Here is a 20,376-nt window from a genome sequence, read left to right as displayed (position 1 = left end):
GTAAAAAAGGCAGTTTCCTAAGAATTAAATCAGATTTCATTTTTCCTCCAAGTGTCAGAAAAAATCCATTCTGCTCAAGTGTGGACCTCAGAAAGGGATTTGCCATGCTGTAGGTCACTCCCATCCTGGCTCTCAGTGGAACTCTGCCTCCTCTCCCTGCTGTAATTATGGGAAAATGATGCCTACAAGCTGACAGCAATGCATGGGCACTGTGGGCTAGATGTCCACAGGCCCCTTTGTGTTGAGGGCAGGCGCCCTGTGCTGGTCTCCATGCCCTTTGCACTCAACCACGTCAGCAGGTCTACAGGGCCCAGCTGTGTGCTACAGGAACCATGGGTTAGCTTCAGAGCTGGCCAGAAATGGCTGTGTGCAACTGCAGGTGCTTCTGGGAGAAAGGTGTGAAGAGACCCAGGTGGTCCTTGAAGCTGCCCCTTCTCCCGGTGCCCCAAATGCTACCCCGTTACTCCCACTGATGCCGCCTGCCCAGTGCTGCCCTCTCCTGCCCCCACCACACACTGTGCTCAGAACTGGGCTCAGTCCTGGAATACCACAAGGACCCCTTTATTGTGTAATCATGGAAAGAGAAGAACCAGTTTAGACTGGATACCAGAGGCCACAGGTGTGGGCTCCGACGGCTCCAGGTTGACCAACAGAGAGCCCTGTAAGACGATTAATTTCTGCCTCATGCTGCTTCCACCCTCTGCCTCCCAGTCACTGAAAGCAGGATGCAGAGTGCAGAATTGGGGCTGTGTGTGTGTGTGTGGCGGGGGTCCCAATTCCTAGATACAACTGACTCTGGATGCTTCTTCTCTGTGGTTTGATCTTCACCTCGCCTTCTTCCTGCGTTTGTGTCTCTGTTTTCCCTTGTCAGAGCAGCAGTCATTGGAATAGGTCCCTCCCTCATCCAGCAGGACCACAGCTTAATTTATCTAATACCATCTGCAAAGACCCAAATATAGTCACATACTGAAGTTCCAGGCAGACAGGAGTTTGGGGTGGGGGGAACAGTTCATTCAAGTTTCCTCTCCATCCAAGGCGTCACCAGCTCCTGTCGCTTCTTAATATCTTCCTTAATATCTCGCAGATGGACTCATTTCTCACAGTAAATCAGCTTTGCCACTCCCACATTTACATTTCACCAGTGCCTTCCCAGTGCCCTCAAAATAATGCCCATGCTTCCAGGCAGGGCGTTGGTTCTTCGTGACCCGGCCATTGTTGATCTCTCCAAGCTCATCTCACATGGGATACATAATTGTATTGATTTGTAGGTAAGTGAATTTCTTTGTGTGTCTATTTATTTTATGTCATCCTCTCTTACTGGATATAAATTACCCCAGAGAACAGGGAAAGCCTCTTTGTCCACTCTTCATTCTCAGGCCAGACACACACAAAACTGCGAATGAACTCTACTCTCCCCCAGATCCCAGCACGGTGCTGGGCTGTTGAGAACTTTGATGATGGGACAAAAGGCCTCTGATGCTGGAGCGATGCTGAAACTGGAAGGAAGGCAGACCAAGGAAGCTGAGTGACTGAGCAGCGCCCGAGGGACAGGAGCAGGGGGAACTCCCGATAGCTCCAGCCCCAGGCCTGATGGGGTGTCCCTAGGCCTGAGCCCCTTGGCAGAGGGAGACCATAGCTCTGGAGTCCATGGACACATCCCCTCAGTGCCTGAGAGGCTAGGGAGGGGAGCAGGGGCAGATTTCTGCCACCTCCAGCCCACGATCCTGTCCTTCTCCGCTCCCCATCCCTCCACCACCCTCCCTGCCAGGCCCTTCGGCCTCTCCCACCTCACTTCCTTGGCTCCCCTCCAGCCTCACTGGCCCCCAGGCTGTTCCTTAAACAGGCCAAGTGTGTCGTAGGCTGACATACGCATTGCTTTCCCTCGATGCGGAGCACTTTGTCCTCACACCAGCTCATTCTCATGTTGTTCAGGTCTTTGCTTCGCTGTCACCCTCTGCAGAGAGGTCTCGCCAACAGCGCCATCGGGATAACACTCCTGGTCCTGTCTAGACCCTTACCTGTCTTTGTCCTTCTTCAGAGGACTTACCATTCCAGGCTCTCTGCTATGCATTTATTTGCCTGGGGGCTGCTTTCCCCTGGACTGCAAGATCCCAGACAGGAGGGACATGGTCTGTTTTCTTCTGCTTTATCCCCAGTGCCTAGGACAGCACCTGGCCCTGAGGAGTACCTCAGTAAGCATAAGTCCAATGAAAGAAAGCCCACCCTCTCACTGGTGGGGAGTCAGACCCCCCTGCTCCCCCAAATCCCTCCTGGGGTTCCCAATATTCCCGTAACCAAGCTCTTTCAAACAAATTCAATGAACTTGCTTGAAATTTTGGTCTGTTCAGGATCTTGCCTACTTGAAAGCAGCACTGGGTATGGATAATGCAGGTTTTGGAGCCCCTAAGACTTGAATTCTAATTGCCACTATAACCATTTGCTAGGTATGTGCAAATAAACCAGTTATTCTAACTCTAGCCTCTATTTGGTTATCTTTAAGATGGGAATAAGACCTCCTAACTGTAAGAATCTTTATCAGTGTTAAACAGGCAGAGTGACAAACTATCCTGGCTTCTCAGGGCTGAGAAGTTTTTAGAGATGCAGAACTTTCAGTGCAAAAATCAGAACAACCATGGCTTGCTCTACGGGGATAGCTCATAGAGAGCCCCTGCACAGAGCAGCTGTCTCTCTGACAATCTGACAACAGTGATAATGAGAGTGGAGAGCTTGCATTTTTAACCCAAATTCCATACTGCCTTCAGATTTTGGGTCACGTACATTTTACACTCCAAATTCTTTGTGGCACCAAGGTGGGGTGTCAGAAATAGTAAAGGAGTAATTAGTTATGGGTGCCCAGTCCCTTTTGTTTCTGTCATTCTCCATCCCCCATCAGTCAGGGTCATGTCCCCACAGACCCAGTCATGGAGAACTGGGGGGCTGATCCTGATGTTCACAGCCAGGCCAGGCTGACCAGTTTCCTCCACAGTTAAGGTCACACACCCACAAAGGGGAGAAAATGGTCACATGACCAAGGCCAATCCACAGGCATCTCTGGGTGTAAGTCAGAACAATTGTTCTAGAAATCCATCCAGAGACAGTGATGGAGGGAACTTGGAGAGGAAGCATTTGCTGGTTAAATAAGAATCCCTTTAAATATTCATCCTCATATTGGCAATGACATCAGTGTCTGGAGGGGTGGGCGGAGTCCTGGGTAGCTAATGGACAGACAGCAGACAGTGGGGCATTTGCATCGGGCCCACAGTGGGGTGCTGAGAGGGGCTGCTTCCCATACTCTGGAGCACTGCAGATCTGAGAAAACCACCCCTTGTCACTGTGCCCAGCACCTCAGATGGCAAAGCCAACTCAACTCTTAGAGGAATTCAAGTCCAAGGGCCAAGCTGGAGTGTTCTGGGAAGGACAAGAGGAGGGAATCCAGAGGGGACTCTCAGGCTTTTCTGGTGACTTGTGCCATTTTTTCCCCACTGAGCCTGTAAGCTTGCTCTATGAAGGGGAGTGTCTGTCCCCTCCAGTATACACCCCCTGCCATCCTTGCCCCCAGGTCACCTCTCTGCTGCAGAATGTCAATACCTTCTGCATTTACGTCATCCTCACATTCCTGTGGGCAACAGAAGGGCAGAAAGACCCCTTTCCCTGTTTAAGCCTCAGTTTCTTGTCTTTGTGAAATACCTTCTAGGCTGGGTATATCCTGGTGAAGTTAATGAAATAACACATGAATTTTCATTTCTAACTTGCAAACAGGTACACAAGCATAACGTGGAGTACTGGTTAAGAGGCCATGATGGTTTAACACCCAGTTCCTACAACTCTTACCAATGTGACTTCAGACAAAGGAAACTTCTTATGTCTCAGTTTCCCCATCTGTAAAGTGAAGGTAATAATAGTACCCATATCATATAATTGGTGCATTCAATGAAAAATGTATGTGAAGACCTGGTACACAATATGTGCTCCAATAAAGACAGCTATTATTATTTGCAGTTGCTATTGTTATTGTTATAATGTTGACAATAGAGCCAATCAACAGATGAAGAACTGGAGACCCCAGGGTGTTCTGATCCCATATGATTACCTGGAGTCTAGAATTACTTGAGTCTCACTTCCTTGAGTCAGATTTTTTTAAGTGAAATTAGGAGAAGGGATTAAATCACAAATTCAGATGGCCTTGATGGTAGGATAGACCAGGGTGCACAGGAAACCAAGCAGGTCCCTAAAGTGGCCTGCTGCAGGGGAGGCAGGTGCCCAGAGGCCAGGTAATTGGGAACTATCTGTACTGGTCCATACAGCATCCACATAATCGCAGAAATTGGGGGAGAAAGGGGCCCACTACTTGGTGGGGGGACATTCAGGCAAAATGAGTCTTAAAGGATAAGGCATCTCAGTTGACATCTTGGTTTCAAACAAAATAGAAAGGTGAAGATCAGCTTGTGCCTTATACTTTCCAAAGTGCTTTCCCCTATTTTGTACCTTTTAACGTAAGCATTTTGTTTCAATTTTTAGACAAGGAGACTGTATCCCTGAAAGGTCATGCTCCTGATTCAAGGTGACACTGTCCAGGGTCTGCTCCCCACTGCTGCTGGGACCTCTGCTGACTCAGCAGAGCCCAGGCATCTGGTTGCAGTAGTCTGCTAATCGTTAGGATGCTAAGTGGCTCCAAAAATACTATGGGGTGGCTTCCAGGAGGCAAAGCAGAGCCTGGAAATGGGGCTCAGAACCAATCTCTGTCACAGCCCACGAATGCCCACCCCTTCTGGTGTGGGGTTGGGGCAAGCAACCAGCAGCCAGGAGCCAGCCCAGCCCATCAGGCCCAGCAGAAGAAGCAGTGCTTGTTTGGTGTGGCAAAGAGGATGGTGGGGAGGCTGCCTCCAGAGGGAGGCCTGAGGCAGGCTACATGCTGCCGGACCCCAGGGATCTGTATATGCACAGCTGGGGAAAGTTCAGGTTCAGACGCAAAGACCTCAGAAGGGTTAGGCAGGTGGCTCTGCTGGGGAGTTGCTGCTGTACTTGGCAGCCACAGGGCGGGCCATTTTTGCCTAGGACTCACCCAACCCCATCACCTTCTCCAAGGGGAGAACTCCTGCCGAGGCTGCTCTGTGCCCAGGACCCAGGTGCTTTCTGCACTGCCCCCACTGTCTCAGTAGAGGGTGCCCATCTTCCCACTCTGCTTCTGCAGCCCACCTGGCCAGGGGTGGCCTCCCTTCTGCAGATGTGGGGTGGAGTGCCCGGAAGAGGCAGTCTTCCTCCTTGTGATGGGAAGGTCTCAGCTGAATTTGGAAAATGTTTTTGGGAATTTCAGGCAGCAAAGGCTAGATCTGATTGTAAAATGAGTGCTGTTTCTACTCACAGTTTGTGAGACTCTACAACCCCCACCCTGAACCTAGTGGTCTGTATTCTACCCTCAACTTGCAAGTCCCACGACATACAGTGCCTCAGGGACCCAGGCACAGGGACAGATGGGGGAGGCTCAGCTGTATCCTTGACAATGACGATACCCCCAGCACCCACCAAGGAGGCAGGTGCTCAAACCTGTGGGCTCTGGAGTCAGATGATTCTGTTTCCAGATCTCCTCCTAGGCATGACTGCCAAAAGACCAGGAGCCTTGTCTAGCTTACGTACCACAAAATCCCTGGTGCCTGAAATAGAGCCTGGCACACAGAAAACAGCCAATACTTTATGATAAACCAGTGGCTCCAACCTTTCTGCTCCTTTAACCTTGCACCAGTTCCTTCATCTCTTTCAGTCTCAGTTCTCTCCTCTGTAAAATGGGACAAAACCAGACTTACCTGTCAGTGTGGTGGTGAGGGTTAAATGAGAAAATCCAGGTATAGCACTTGGCACTGTGCTCAATATGCACTAAACCTTCAACAATAGCAGCTATTAGCAGTTCCCATGTGGGGGCATACGTGCATGCCCCCTTTGGCATATGACCTTTGGGACGTGCAGTGTGTATGTTTGTGGGTGTGCATGTGTGTGCACACACACAGGTGTTTGTGAATGTCTAGAGTTACCCTCCCTGGAGGACAATCCTTTATTGTCTTATTTTTACAGTTGAGGAAACGGAGGCACAGAGAAGCACTACACAGTCCAAAGTTGCTTTGCTGGTAGTGTTGGTGAAGCAGAATTTTAAGCCCAAGTAGTCTGACTCTACAGCTTTGCTCTTATGCTTAGAAATTGCTTGCTTAAAGTCCTCCTGGATCCGATGCTCTGCAAATGATGATGAAGTGTGCTGGTGATTTTGTTCAGAAGATGAGGCAAGTCTCCAGCCACCTCTTCTGCATGTGTCACTCACTTCCGAAACCTATGACCACAGACATCCTAGAGGTGATGAGCTGAACTGCCTGAGGATGCAATGACCAGTCACTGACCGTTGGACACCGAGCCCAGCTTTGCATGTTGCTGCCACAGGATAGAGTTTATAACCCAGCCCCAGGGATCTCAGCTGTCAGCAAAACCTCTGAATCTCCCAGGCCACTAGCTAAGTGCAGTTACCAGTGCCCATGCCCAGCTGGCAGATGCTGATTCTGTAGGTCCAGACTAAAACTTTGGGGCCTGAATCTTTGACAAGTACCATGGATAATTCTGTGCAAGTGTTCTTTCTACTTTTGGAAATTTGGAAAGAAAAAGGAAAGATCTACTGAACAGGTATGTAGCTTAGGGTTAGATGTTAACCAGGAGGGAAAGGGAGAGCAGGCCCGGTTTTGGCTTTTCAGAGATGTCAGACTACAGACAAGTTTCCCACCCACTGTGGCTCCCCAGTCCCCGTTGCTTCCCAAGCCCCAGCCCGGTGGCCTGCCCTCCAAGTGAAGTGCTGAGTCAGCCCCAGCAGTCACCTGGATTAGCAGGGAACACTGAGCCCAGTTAAGGCAGGATGGGGGCATCTGAACTCCAAGCGTCCCCTCCTTCTTCTCCCCTTTGTTTCCATTGGAAAAAAGTAAACTGTCAAGTAATTGCTCCCCAACAACCCCTGCTGGTCCTTGATGTTTCTTTCTTGCACAGATTATAATTAGGGAATCAGTAAATTTAAATAGAAAATCCATGAGCAGCACGGAGCCTTTTTAAAATGCTGTTTCATGCACCCTGCAAGTAGCACTTGCCTTGGCTACAGGCAGTGGTGGTGGGGCAAGGACCCCGCTCAGGGGAGGACAGGTGAGAAAAGCCCTTGGTCTCCTCAAAGGTGCATGAGCAGCAGGGAGGCTAAGCTTTTGCTGAGTGCCGGAGGCTGGGCCAGGTGCTCTCTAAGCCTTGTCTTACACCCACCCTTGGAGGGAACACTAATTTTATTCCCATTTTACAGATGAGGAAACTAAGTTTCAGAAAGACAGTGACTTGCCCAAGGTCACATAGCTAGTAAGGGACAGGACAGGGACTTGAAGTCCCCTTAGCCTGGGTTTTCATCTGAAATTTGACTGCTTTCCAATGGAGTGTAGGCTGAAATCCAAGATTTGAGTAAATTCCAGTTGTGTGATCTCCTACCAAAGTCTGGATGCAGCCATAGCCTGACCTGGCCTGTCTTTTCCCTTGTGCTTAAAGGGCTGAAACAAGGCTCCCGGTGGGGCTGAGAGAGGAGAAGTAAATGCTGCCTGTCCTGTGGGCTGGGGCTTCTCTGGACTAGCAATGCCACCTCCCTGCCCTGGGTCCTTGGGACAGCTGGTCTGGGTGGGAGGACCCATAGCATCACCCACACACCCATTTAGAGACAAGGGACCAGAGACCTCAGAGAGACAGAGGACTTTGCCCAAGATGCCTCAGCCAGCTGTTGGCTGATGGAGTGGGGCCTTGGGTGCTCTACCCTGTGCCCAGCCGAGCTGCTCCTCCAAGGCTCTGTACCTCCGCAGAGCTGGGCTTGGCTGCAGGCAATGGGCCTGATCAAACAGAAAACCAAAACATTGACGGGTGGAGGAAGCAGAGGATGCCCATGTTTCTTTGGTCACCTACAGTATGTGGTTGCCAATGGGAAAAGGTTTGGAGCCAACTTGTCAGCAGTAACTTTCAGCTTTGCTTTTCTAAGTGTTATAGAAAAAATAAGAATGCTTCGTTGTCCTCATCTGGTAGAGATGATGTGAGGACTAAATGGGATCATGAATATAAAACAGACCCAGCTCCGTGCTCAGTACATGTCAGTTATGAGCAGATACCATTATGGTTTCCTTGTTTAATGGTATGCTAATACTACAACAACTTGTATAATTATTCTGGGAGATAGTAACACTCCATTTTCTAGACAGGAAAACCAGGGCTCCTCAGAGAGATTAGGAAACTTGATGCACCCACACATCTCATAAACAGCAGATCCAGGCTTCCAATGGGCACTACATTATCCTGCTCCTGCCCCGTGACCCTGTGACACATCACCTCCAGCTTTGGTTGGCAGTAGGACATGGATACCCAGGGGACAGGGAGGGAGACTTGAGGGACCCGAGACAGATCAACCCCACGTCCCCCAGGACAAGCTTCATGTCTGGGCTACTGTGCTTCTCAAGCCCCTGCACCCCAGAAGGATGCAGACAGCACAAGATGTCCTGTAGGTCAGAAACAAAGGCCTGGGATCTTGCTGCCTAACTCACCCTGGTTCTTAGAGATAGAACCTTCCTTGGTTGCCAGTTACCTGCTGAGGGGGCTTTTTATTTACTAGTAAGGAAGGAAAACTCTCTGTTAAACCCTTTCCCTCTCTTCAAATCTAATTTGTGATTTTTAAAACATTCAAGAACTGTCACACTTTCCCTTTCAACTGTTGGACTCCCCCATCTCTGTCTCTGCGTGTTGCTCTGCCTCCTCTTTCCCTCTGTGCTTCTGCCTCTATTTCTCGGCTTGGGAACACCGAGTAAGCTGATCCCTGAAATCAGGAGGGAGCTCAGACCTCCTTGTTTCCGACACTTCCCTCCCAAACCCCTCCACTCGGAGCTCTGCGGCCCGGGCCCAGCCCCAGCTCAGCGCCTCCGTGAGGGCCAACGCTTTTATGTATCATTGTAATTTCTCCTGGCCTCAGCAACTCTCAGCTCAGCCTCTCTCCTCTTACCTCAAATACAAATAAACATTGTCCCCAGCTGGGAAGGGCAGGATTGTAAATTGACTGTGTTTCTGCAAAGCAAAACGTCTTAGCTTGCAAGAGGCACAACCTTCATCTTCCAGTCTGGTGGGGTCAGAGAGAGCAAAGAGGCCAGAGGAATAGAGGACAAAGAGGGGGAAGGGAAGAGAAAGAACAAGCAGAAGGCAGGGGAGAAGTGGGGAGGGTGACCTAGGCAAAGAGAGGCTGCAGAAAGGCCCATGAGAGTCACAAACAAACTCTCTCATACTGTAAGTAAAGTTTAAAATTAGGTTTTCCATTTCACTGACAGATAAACTGAAGCCCCGGGGAACTCAGATTCCTCTCCCATCCTAGCAGAAGGCTTCAGCAGTGGTGGAGCAAGGGCGGGGGGAGAGGGAGTTTCAGAGCTCCCTAAGCCCCAGGAACTGAAACGCCACATTCTACATCCTCTTCCTTCACACTGGCAGAACTGAACTGGCCTCCAAGTGTAAACCTGTTCTGCTGATTTAGCTTTGTGTGGCCAATGCATCTGGGCTTCTGCAGCTTTCCAGGCAAACTGAGCATTTCCTAAGGAGTGAACACCATGACTTGATTCTTGTTCTTTTCCGTTTGGGGGTCCCACTATGAGCCACACCCAGAGCCTGCCTTGCTGAAAGAAGAAAAGCTGTGTGGTGAGGCAGTGATCTTAGCAGGCAAGGGCAGCAGGATAGGATCCAAACGGGGCAAGGGGGTTGATGAAGGGTTCAGGAGAAGCCTCTTGCCCTTTCTCCTGCCTCACCTTATAAGGGAGGAGGAAAGCCCACCCCCACCCCCCATCCTGTGCACCCCGTGTTATCCCCTGGCAGATCCACAGTGTGGACGCTTGAAGCAGGAGTGTCAGGGTCTTGGTATCACCTAGGCCTGCTGAGGCTTCCAAAGCTAATCAGTTTTTAGCTTTGTCACCCCTGAAGAAAAGCCACATTTTTGTTAAACAGCATTTCGTCTAGTTGCGGACCTGGAGGTGGGTAGGGGAAAGAGCGATGCCGCTCTGCCCTCTGCAGGAGGAAGCGTGCTCAAATCTCGGTTAAACAGGGTCTCACATTTCCTGGGCTTCAGGTTACCTGATTCTTTGTTAGTTCCACTCCTTGGGAGGGGAGGAAACTTTCTGAGGCATCACAGCCTGACTGGTGGAGCCGAGGCCATCATGGACTCTTGGCACTGGCTTGGGGAAACCAGTGACCAGGACTCAACTCAGAATGGCCTGATGTGTACCCACCCCAGCATGCATGCTGTAAAACGTTTTCTTTTCTGATCAACGTTCCTAAGAATATCTGTTTGTCATGTTCCCTTTTCTCCTAAAAGTCAGGCGTAGGTGTCTGCCTCATCTCTGGGTTCAGTGAAGTGTCTCCTGTTACTGAATGACTATCTGAACTTTTCTTCTTCCTGTGGTTTGGCTGGCCAGGGACTTTTTGTGTGGATCTATTGTCTGAGATTGATGCTTATACATGCTGGGCATCATGGCCAGCAGCAGCCAGCCCTCTGTGTCTGAGATAGGCGCTGGGCCCATGGGGTGTTGAACAGGCCTCGCTGACCACCCAAAAGGCCCCATGGCAGCCTCCGAGCGACCTGGACAGAAGGGCCAAAGGCAGAGCTGGCCCCCAGGGCAGGGCTCACAGTAGAGCAACGGCACTTCCACAGCCCACTGGCTTTCTTCGGCTTGTCTCTCTCCTCTCTATCCCTTCTGGGGACGGCAGGTGGGCTGCAGGGGGACCCCACAGACAGGGAAGCATGATTTCCACCTGAGAAAGGAAAGAAAACAGAAGACGCCTTCCTGAAGACTCAGCTTCCTCATCCTCAAGGAGATGGAGGAAAACCATCATGGATTCAGGGGGAGGCCTCTCCCCACCTCCCCAGGAAGCCCCTTCCCCTCCTGCCACCATGACACCTTAAGGGAGACAGAGTCTCTACCCCACTTCTTTGCTTAGCCTGCACTGATCTGAGAGACAAGGAGATTACAGGAGCAGCAGACCTCACCCTCTACCCTCCTGGACTGAGGTGGGCATGCAGGGCTAGGTGGAAGGCAGATGGCAAGCAGCGCTGGGAATATGCTAGGGGGTCCTCCTTTATTATCTGCCCAGAGGCAGCAGTTCCTGGGGAAGGAGAGTTTGAAAGTTCCCGTCACTGGCTGTGGTGCCAGACATGAACGGCCTTGGTTTCCCAGGCCATCCCTTCCCTTTGCACATAAGTTTGAGTGTGCACATGCACACCCATCCCCCACCCTGCCCTCCCCACACACAAACTGAGCGACTGTGGGCAGACTCCTTTGAAGAGCCCATGCAAGTTACATTAAGCTTCTTTTTTGTAGTTCCCCCACTGTCCGCATGCCACCCTGCAGCACCAGCTACAGACATTAGCCAGAGACCCGGAACATGGGCCTTTACCCAGAACAAGGGCATCCTTGTCCCTCCAGACAGCTGAGCAAGAGGTCTCTTTCCAAGAGGCCTTTCCAAGTGCTCATACAGACGTGGGAATTTCCCTCGAGGTCAGGACCACATCACCTTCTCAGGAACTCCTTTCAGCCCCAAGAGTGAGAGAGAAGTCTTCTGCCCCAAAACAAAACGGAATTGGCTGTGACTCATAGCCAGCCCTGCTGGTTGAGAAATCCACTTCCTGGGGTTGGGGGCTGGGGGGCGGGGTGGAACTGGGGCCAGGGGATGTGTGTGAGTGCGAGTGTACACGTATGTGTCTTCCACAGTTGGCCTCCAGGAAAACAGGAAAACACAGCAACGTTCTGAGCTGAGCCGTCCCAGGACCAAAGCTTTCAGAACCATCAAACTCCCTCCCTAGATGGTGCGGTGTGACCCAGAATCTATCTGCACATTTTTTTAAAAGAGAGAAAATAAAGTACTAAATGAAAATAAAAATAATGCAGCCACAGCAAGGTGAGGTACCTGCTCAAAGTGGGAAAGGGAAGGGCATTTATAAGGTGCAGTCAAGGAGGCCCTCAGAGGCTTAGTCAGATGCCCGCTCCCCTGGAGTTCCAGCTCTCCCATCCTCCTGGGCTTCGATAGCCATAGAGAGAGGCCACAGTGCCTTCTGCAACCTGTCACAGCTCTGCCTCTGGGGCAGTTGGGATGGTCACGCTGGATCTTGAGGAAATGAGTAGGGAAGCTGTCTTAGTTTATGTTTTACATTTTTTGTCATTGTCACAAAAAGGAAACATCATCTTGGATATAAACAAAATGGGGAACTGAGACTCACCACATGATTTTCTCACTTTGGTACAATAGGAATGAAGAACAAAGGTGCTTTCTAATGGTACGAATTAACTTTTAGGCAAAAAGGGCATTGTTTATTTAAAACAAGAAAAGGAGGGCAAATAAAAATAAGGGTTGTCAAAACCTATTATTTTTATGAAACTGTCTTAACTCATCTTTTCCCAAAACCTAATGACATAGGTAACTGTGTCCCCAGGTTACGATGGGGAAACTGAGGCTGGGAGGTGAAGTGACTTGTCTAAGGTCATACATATAGAGACGAATGTTAAGAAGGGATTCCAACTCTTGCCTGACTATTGCCAAACTTCTGTGTTTTTCAAGTTCTCATATTGTCTCCTGCTCTCCCCTCCACCCCTTGTCCACGATCACTGTTCACCCAGGACTCTGAGCCATGGCAGGATAATCAGGCCTGCACCAGGAGGTGAGGGCTGGCCCTGGGCTGTTTGCAGGCAAAGCTGCTCTCTGTTCCTCTGCCCTGACTCTGAGGTGGGGCCTGGCTGTCTGTTTGTCCAACATTCATAAGCCTGGAGCTCAAGACAAAGGTTGTGTTGCTGACATCAGGTGGTCAGAGGAAAGGACCAGGTAAAGATGGTGCTGAGAGCTCAGTGCAGGGACATGCCACAGACAAGCTAAATGTGAAACAACACACACGCAATGTGTTTATGTATTCAGTGACTCACTCCATGCACTCAACAGTTACATATGCCTCAATTCACTTGGAATGACATCCAGACTCCTCTCCGTGGCCCGCAAGACACTGCGCAATCCCATCCCTGTGAACCATTCCAACCTCATCTCCCACCCTACCATGCTCATTCTGTTTGCTTCTGTTCCTCCCACCTGCAAGGCTCACTCCCACATCAGGATTTTCTGCCCCTCTTTGCTTGGCTGTTTCTTTTTCATCATTTGAGTCTCATCACAAACAGCCCCTTCTCACAATGTGACCTTACCATCCCTCTGTGACACCATCCTGGTTAATTCACTTAGCAGCCTGTCTCACTCACCTATCTTGCTTACTTGCTCCTTTCATTTCCATTGTCTGCAGCCCCACTAGATGTAGGATTAGTGAAAGCAAGGCCCTCATCTGTCTTGTTCTTCTCTGTATTCACAGAGTTAAAAAAATGGCTAGCATGCCGGGGATGTTCAGAAATATTAACTGAATGGATGAGTGGATATGCTGGCTGGCTGGGTGGATGGATAGATGAAGTCTCCTAAGTACCAGGCCCCAGTGGGGACATAGAGGTGAATAAAATGCTATCTCTTTACTCAAGGAGTTCACTGGGAAGTGAGAGAGGTCTTGTAGTCAGGTAGAGTAGATGTTCTGGGGGAAGAAAGAAGCACATGTAGGGGAGAAAGGAGGGAGGGATCCATTTTTACTAGTGGATAATCAGGAAATGTTCTGTAAGGAAGTGACCTACTGACTGAGTCATGAAGGATAAATGGCAATTAGTTAGGTGATCAGTGAATTTAAGAACCTTCCCTGGAGTCCAGGAAAAGGCAGAGAGGCCGAGCAGAGTCCTACACTGCCTGGAAACCGCGGCTGTTTGGTGTGGTGGAATGTGATGAAAGGTCTTGGGCCGTTCGCTGCTGCAGAGCCAGCGTTTCCCCTCTAGTACTCTGTTGCTGCATTGATGATAGCACTCAAGACTCATTGGTTCAAGAGGGAACTAAGGAGAGCATGGAGAAGAAAGTCTGGCGTGGTTGACCAGAGCTAGGTAAGGCTAGACTAAGGACTCTGGACCTCAGCCAGAGGACAATGGGAAGTCACAGAAGCTCACCCTGCGGCAGCACAGAAATGGGCCAGGGCAAGTCCAGACTAAGCAGAAGATGCTCAGGACTGGACTCTGGGAAGCTGGTTATATGAGGAGGTCAGGAGAGAGCCCGGGGATCTGAGGAAGAGAGATGTGGTGGGACGGTATCCCTGATTCCGCACGGATGAGGAAGGGCTGCGGGAGGGAGCTGAAGGAGAGGAAGGCCCCCGGGGCTCCAGCGAGAGGGACTAGACGCTAGTCGCGGAGACACACAGGGTACAGAGGATGGAGGTTCGCCATGAGGCTAACGAAGTTATGGGTGGGGATCCTTCACTTTCATGGGCCACTTTGAAGACCCTGAACCTGATTTTGCCTTCACTATTTTCCTTCATTATTCTTAAATAGCCCCTCTTTGCCCAATTATAGAAGCTTCAGGCCCCCCAAGCATGGATCCTTTTCTGGAAATATAGAGAGAAGAATTTTGGGAAAATGATTGTAAGTTCCATTTGGGGCGTGTTGAGTTTGAGGCGGATGCAGAGTTTCCAGGTGGAGCTGTTCTGCCAGCAGCGTGGTGTGGTGGGCAGAGTGTGGGTCAGGGTTAAATACTGGCTTCAAGCTGTGTGAACTGGAGCAAGTGGTTTGATCTCTCTGCACTTGTCAAAATGGGATTAATTGCCATTTTAATTAATAAATAATATCTATAATATTATTATTAATGTAACAATTAATTATTAATACCACCTTCCTAGGGTGGTTGTAAAGATCAGATGAGACAACATACAGAAAGTTCTTAAAAAGTGCCTAGCATGTAGTAGGTCCTCAAAACAAGTTACTGACCAGCTCTTGGCATCACGTGGCTGACTGGTGTTATGGTTCAGATCTGGGAGTCATCAGAGTAATGGAGGCCTTGGAAGGGGGTGAATCACGCAGGAAGAGTGTGCAGGCCTGATAAGAAGGCCGAGGACTGAGCTTTGGTATTTATCAGGGTGACCAGAGGAAGAGGAACCACCAAGAAAGGCTGACAAGGCTCAGCCACAGGGGTGGGAGGAGAGAGTGAGTTCTGGAAGCCGGAAGAGGGGAGAATGTCCAGCAGGTACTTGGTCACGAGTGTCCCCTGCTGCTGGGAGTTGAGACTGCTGGTGTGGGCTTTGGGAAGTCACCGGGGAGCTTGACAGGTGGCTCAGTGCAGAGCTGGACTCTGAGGAGTGAGCGTGTGTGCAGACAGCAAGTGTAGACTGTCCTCGGGGGAGTCTTGGCCATGGGAAGAAGAGGCAGAGACTGAGAACTTTGTGCTGCTTGATTTGTTTTGCTTCTGGAGGACATGGGTTTCTTAAACATAGAATTCACAGGCTCTTGGGAAGAGTTGGTGCAGAAGATTAGAAGACTTTGGAAAGCAATAAAAATTGATGGAAAAATGTGAATGTCCGGGAAGAATTAGGAAGGAGAGGGTCAAGGACCAGGTGAGGAGTGAGCTTTGAGGAGCTCTGAGTCTGGAAGGAAGGGGCAAAAGTGGGAAGGTTATAAGTAACTATGGAGGAAGGAGCACAGGAAGTGGGGGTTATGCCTGATAGCCTCAGTTTCTTTCTGTCAAGTACGACAATAGGTCATCTGCAGAAATATATAAATATAGAGCATTTCTACAACTGCGGGACGTTTAAGAGAAATTATGATTAAGAAACAAAATCTCAAGGGGAAAACCAGAGTTGCGGGAACCAAAGTTGATGGTGAAGTTATTAATATCCTTACAAATTATTTTACATTGAATAATATAAAGCAATGAACACAGCATACCAAGTCCGGACAAGCTCGGAGGCAATTTGCACGTCTTTATTAGTGCCACACAGTTCATTTTAATTTACAGTCCTTTGTTTGCTTGCTAACTGCTTGAGCCAGCGCTCTCCCCACTCTGTAGTTTAACAAAATGCTTACCAATTAGTTTTTTAAACTATGAATAATTTCAAACATGCAACAAAGTTGAGAATTTTACAGTGCACACCAATACGTCCACCACCTGGGTTCTGCCATTAACATTTTACTAAGTTTGTTTATTTAAATAGACTTTTAATTTTAGAATAGTTTTAGAATAACAGAAAAATTGTGAGGAGAGAGCAGAGTCCCATGAACCCAGTTTCCTTTAATATTAATATCATACGTTAGTAAAGCACATTTGTCACAATTAGTGAACTAATATTGATGCATTATTATTATTAGCTAAAGTTGGCACTTTTTCCAGATGTCCTTATTTTTTAATCCCATCCAGGATTCCACATTTCATTTTACTGTCCTTCCTCTTTAGGCTTCTTTTGGCTGTGACGTTTTCTTAGACTTCCCATGTTTTTGATGATCTGGATAGTTTGAGAAATAATGGTCAGCTATTTTGTAGAATGTCCCTCAATTGGGATTTGTCTGATGATTTTCTTTTCTTTTTAAAAAATCATTTATAATTTATTTTTTCCAGCTTTATTGAGATATAAATGACCTATGATATTGTGTAAGTTTAAGGTGCACATGATGATTTGATACACTTATATACTGTGAAATGATTATCACAATTGTGTAAATTAACACTTCTATTACCTCACATATTTATCATTTAAGATCTACTCTCTTAGCAACTTTTCAATTATATGATACAGTATTGTTAACTATTATCACCATGCTGTGCTTTAGATCTCTAGAACTTACTGATTTTATAGCTGGAAGATTATACCCTCTGAGCAGTATCTTCCCATTTACCCTAATCCCTGGCAACTGCCATTTTAGTCTCTGTTTCTATGAGTTTGGCTTTTGCAGAATTCACATGTAAGTGAAATCATACAGTATGTGTCTTTCTCTGACTTAATTTCACTTAGCATAATGCCCCCTAGTTCCATTCATGTTGTCACAAATGGCAGGATTTCCTCCTTTCTCGAGGCTGAGTAACATTCCATTGTATCTATATACCACATCTTCTTTATCCATTCATCTGCAGACAGACACTAGGTTGTTGCCTATTGTGAATACAATGGTTTTCTCATGATTAGATTGGGCAATGAGTTTCTGGAAGAAAGACCAGAGGCAAAATGCCATTCATGTCACGTCATATTAAGTGATACACTATCAACATGTCCTATCACCACTGATGATGGTCTTGGCCACCTAGTTTAGGTAGAGTTTGTCATGTTTCTCTGCTGTAAAGTTCTTCTTTTTCCTTCCTTTCCACATGTACTTGGAAGGAAGTCACCATGTTCAACCCACACATAGTGGGGAGTTCTGTTCCACCTCCTTGAGGGCCTAAATCTATTTTTATTATATCTTTACCTACCAATATATATCTAGCCATCCCTCTAGCTATCCATCAATACACATTTTTTATACATCTCAAAATAAATTTGCAAACTTATTTCATTTTACGGCAGGTGACACACCTATGAAGGAATGTTGTTTCTGTGCTTTGTCTGGTCCTCATCTCAAATGTCGACTGTATACACCTTCTGGGTTCTGTTTTCTGGGCCCAACTGGGGTCCCCAAATCACAAAACACTCTCAGTCATGGAAAGGCAATAAACATGGGCTGTCCAATCTATTGGTTTGTATACTGAATAGGCATTTCTCTAGGCCCCTTGCCAGTGTCCAGGATTATAGTTCTTGGCTCTGCCATGGCAACATCTCACCCAGCACACATGACCAGTGCCCCACACACTCACTGCCTGAAGGCCAGCTTCTCTGGCCTGTTTCTCCATCTTTTCTAGGGCTTCAGTGCAATAAACAAAGAGAAATAAGTAAGAAGAAGAAATAAACCTCCATTCTTCCTATTCCTCTTCCTCTGCTGACCTGTCTCCACTCTCATCTCTCAGTTCCCTCTTTTGCTAATTATCCCCATAATGAGGGACATTAGATTCACATAATGAAACCGAAATTCTCCATTTCCCAATATATGTGCATAGACTTGCATTTCACATAAACTGAATTGGAGTTGAAGACAGATAGGTCATGTTTTATGAGGCATATACAAAGTAACAGAACTACTATATATTTTTCTTATATGCCAAATAAATATTTTGTGCCAGTGTGCAAATAGCTGCATGGGTATAGCCAATGGGAAGAATAATTGAAACCTTTTGGATTTGATATGAATCTGGCAAACTCTTTAGAAGCTTTAGAAACTACTGTAGAAGCTTTTCTTTCAGTCATTGGAGTGCTTCTTTGTTGATATTCATCACACTTTGTCATTTTTTCTCCATTTTTCGTATACATCATGTTATATTTTCCATGCTTACTGGATGTGTGCTGGTCAGAACAACCCCTAGTGACTGGCTGGTTGGCTGAGTGCCTGGATGATGAATGTAAGTTCTAAATGTTTTATAAGAAATGTGTAATCTTCTGCCTGTACCATTTAGTCTTCCTTCCTCTGTTCAGCAGTATTAGCAGCGATGGCTGACCACCTTCAAAGTGTACAGGCACGCCTTGGAGCTACAGAGGGTTGGCTTCCAGACAACTACAATAAAGTGAGTATCACAGTAAAGCAAGTGAAATGAATTTGTTGATTTCCCAGAGCATGCAATACTGTACGGTGGTCTGTGAAGTGTACCATAGCCTATGTCTAAGAAAACAATGTACATGTACATACCTTATTTAAAAACCACTTCGTTTCTAAAAAGTGCTAACCAGCATCTAAACTTTCAGCCAGTTGTAGTCACCGATCACAGATCACCATAACAAATATAGTAACAATAAAAAAGTTTGAAATATTGCAGGAATTACCAAAATGGGACCTACAGACACCAAGTGAGCAAACGCTATTGGAAAAATGGCTCAATACATGGTTGCCACAAACCTTCAATTTGTAAACAATGCAGTATCTGTGAAGCATAGTAAAATGAAGGATGTCTGTACTGTTACTTTTGGGATTTTAAGTTTTGCTTTTAAAAGCAACACACAATTACTCTTTTGTGTGTACAGTTCTGTGAATTTTAATATCTAGATATGTATAACCACCACCACAATCAGGATACAGAACAGGTTCTAACACCCCCAAAACTCCCTTTTGCTATCCCTCTGTAGCCATGCCCTCTCCCAGTCCCTAGTAATCACCGATGAGTTCTCTATCACTGTAGTTTTGTCTTTTAGAGTATGTCATAAATATAGAATCTCATAGTATGTAATCTTTGGGGATTGACTTCTTTCCCTCAGAGTAATAGGCTTTGAGATTCTTCCAAGTTGCTGAGTGTTTCAGTAGTTTATTCATTTTTATTACAGAGAAGCATTTCATGGAATAGATGTACCACCATGTGTTCATCCATTTACCAGGTGAAAGACATTTAGCTTATTTACATTTCTTGGCAAATATGACTGGGACTGCCATAAACATTCATGTGCAAGTCTGGGTAAAGGTAAGTTTTCATTTCTCTAGGGTATTTACCTAAGATGGGAATGCTAGTTCATATGATAAGTGAATATTTAACTTGATCTGAAACTACCAAAGTGTGATCCACAGTGGCTGTATCACTGCATTCTCACCAACAACGGATGCGAATTCCAGTTGCTTTGCTGTACAGTTCCTGACTGTGGAGTGGCCTTTGGAGCTGGGACTTGGCTTTACTCCACGCCAGAACACTGACGAGGGTCTCCAGGACGGAAGCCGGCCCTCGCGTCACCTCCGCACAGGAGAGTGCTCCATGGACTTCCTTCTCCAGCCCCATGAATGTATGAGTTCTTCTAGAGTCACAGTGCACTCCCTCCACTGGGTGACCTCTCCCGCACCCCTGCACAGGCTTTGCGTTTTGATCTGTATTGTTTGGCTGCCACTGTTTGAGCCTTTCTCTGTGTAAAGTGCTCTGCTCAGCACTGCCTTATTCTTAATTACTATTGTTAAACGCTTCAAGCATTATATAAGCACCTTCTTATTCTTAATTATTATTAAATATTTCAAACACAACACATGATAATAGTATCCCAATGTACTCCTTAACTCCAATTTGATAAATCAGTATTCGTCCCCTTGTCCTTCAGATCCATTTGTTTTGACAATTAAAACTTTAAAATATGTTGGAGTCCTTCCCTCCCCACTCCCGTTTCTCTCCTTCTCTTCTTAGAAATAATTGCTTGCCAAACATTGGTAGGCAATCTCCTCCCATATTTTTATACATTTACTAAAAGAATCATATACAGTACTATTTGCTTAAGCTCTTTTCCTTTTTCTATGATAAACACAACATGAAACTATCCCTTAACAGTTTGAAAGTGTATAGTAAAGTGATGTTATCCGCATTCACTTTGCTACACAGCTGCCCTCCGGAATGTTTTCATCTTGCACGACTGACACTCTAGACCCACGGAACAGTAAC

At 47.3% G+C, this 20,376-nt stretch overlaps 1 long non-coding RNA gene across 3 annotated transcripts; it reads left to right on the top strand.

The window, feature by feature from the left end:
* Nucleotides 1–3,762: 3,762 nt before the first annotated feature.
* Nucleotides 3,763–20,098, top strand: LOC108393847 (uncharacterized). Of its 3 annotated transcripts, none has more exons than XR_005055040.2 (4): nt 3,763–3,892; nt 18,449–18,537; nt 19,289–19,422; nt 19,527–20,098. It is a non-coding gene; the product is annotated as an uncharacterized lncRNA (long non-coding RNA). The 3 variants fall into 3 exon arrangements; XR_001852321.3 differs by lacking the exon at nt 3,763–3,892 and adding an exon at nt 13,909–14,015; XR_012128648.1 differs by lacking the exon at nt 3,763–3,892 and adding an exon at nt 15,195–15,511.
* The last annotated feature ends 278 nt before the right edge of the window (nt 20,099–20,376 follow it).

Source organism: Manis javanica, chromosome 1 (genome assembly GCF_040802235.1).
Source record: "Manis javanica isolate MJ-LG chromosome 1, MJ_LKY, whole genome shotgun sequence".
NCBI classification, from domain to species: Eukaryota; Metazoa; Chordata; class Mammalia; order Pholidota; family Manidae; genus Manis; species Manis javanica.
The sequence above is the reverse complement of the archived record's forward strand: the minus strand, read 5'-3'. Positions and strand labels throughout refer to the sequence as shown.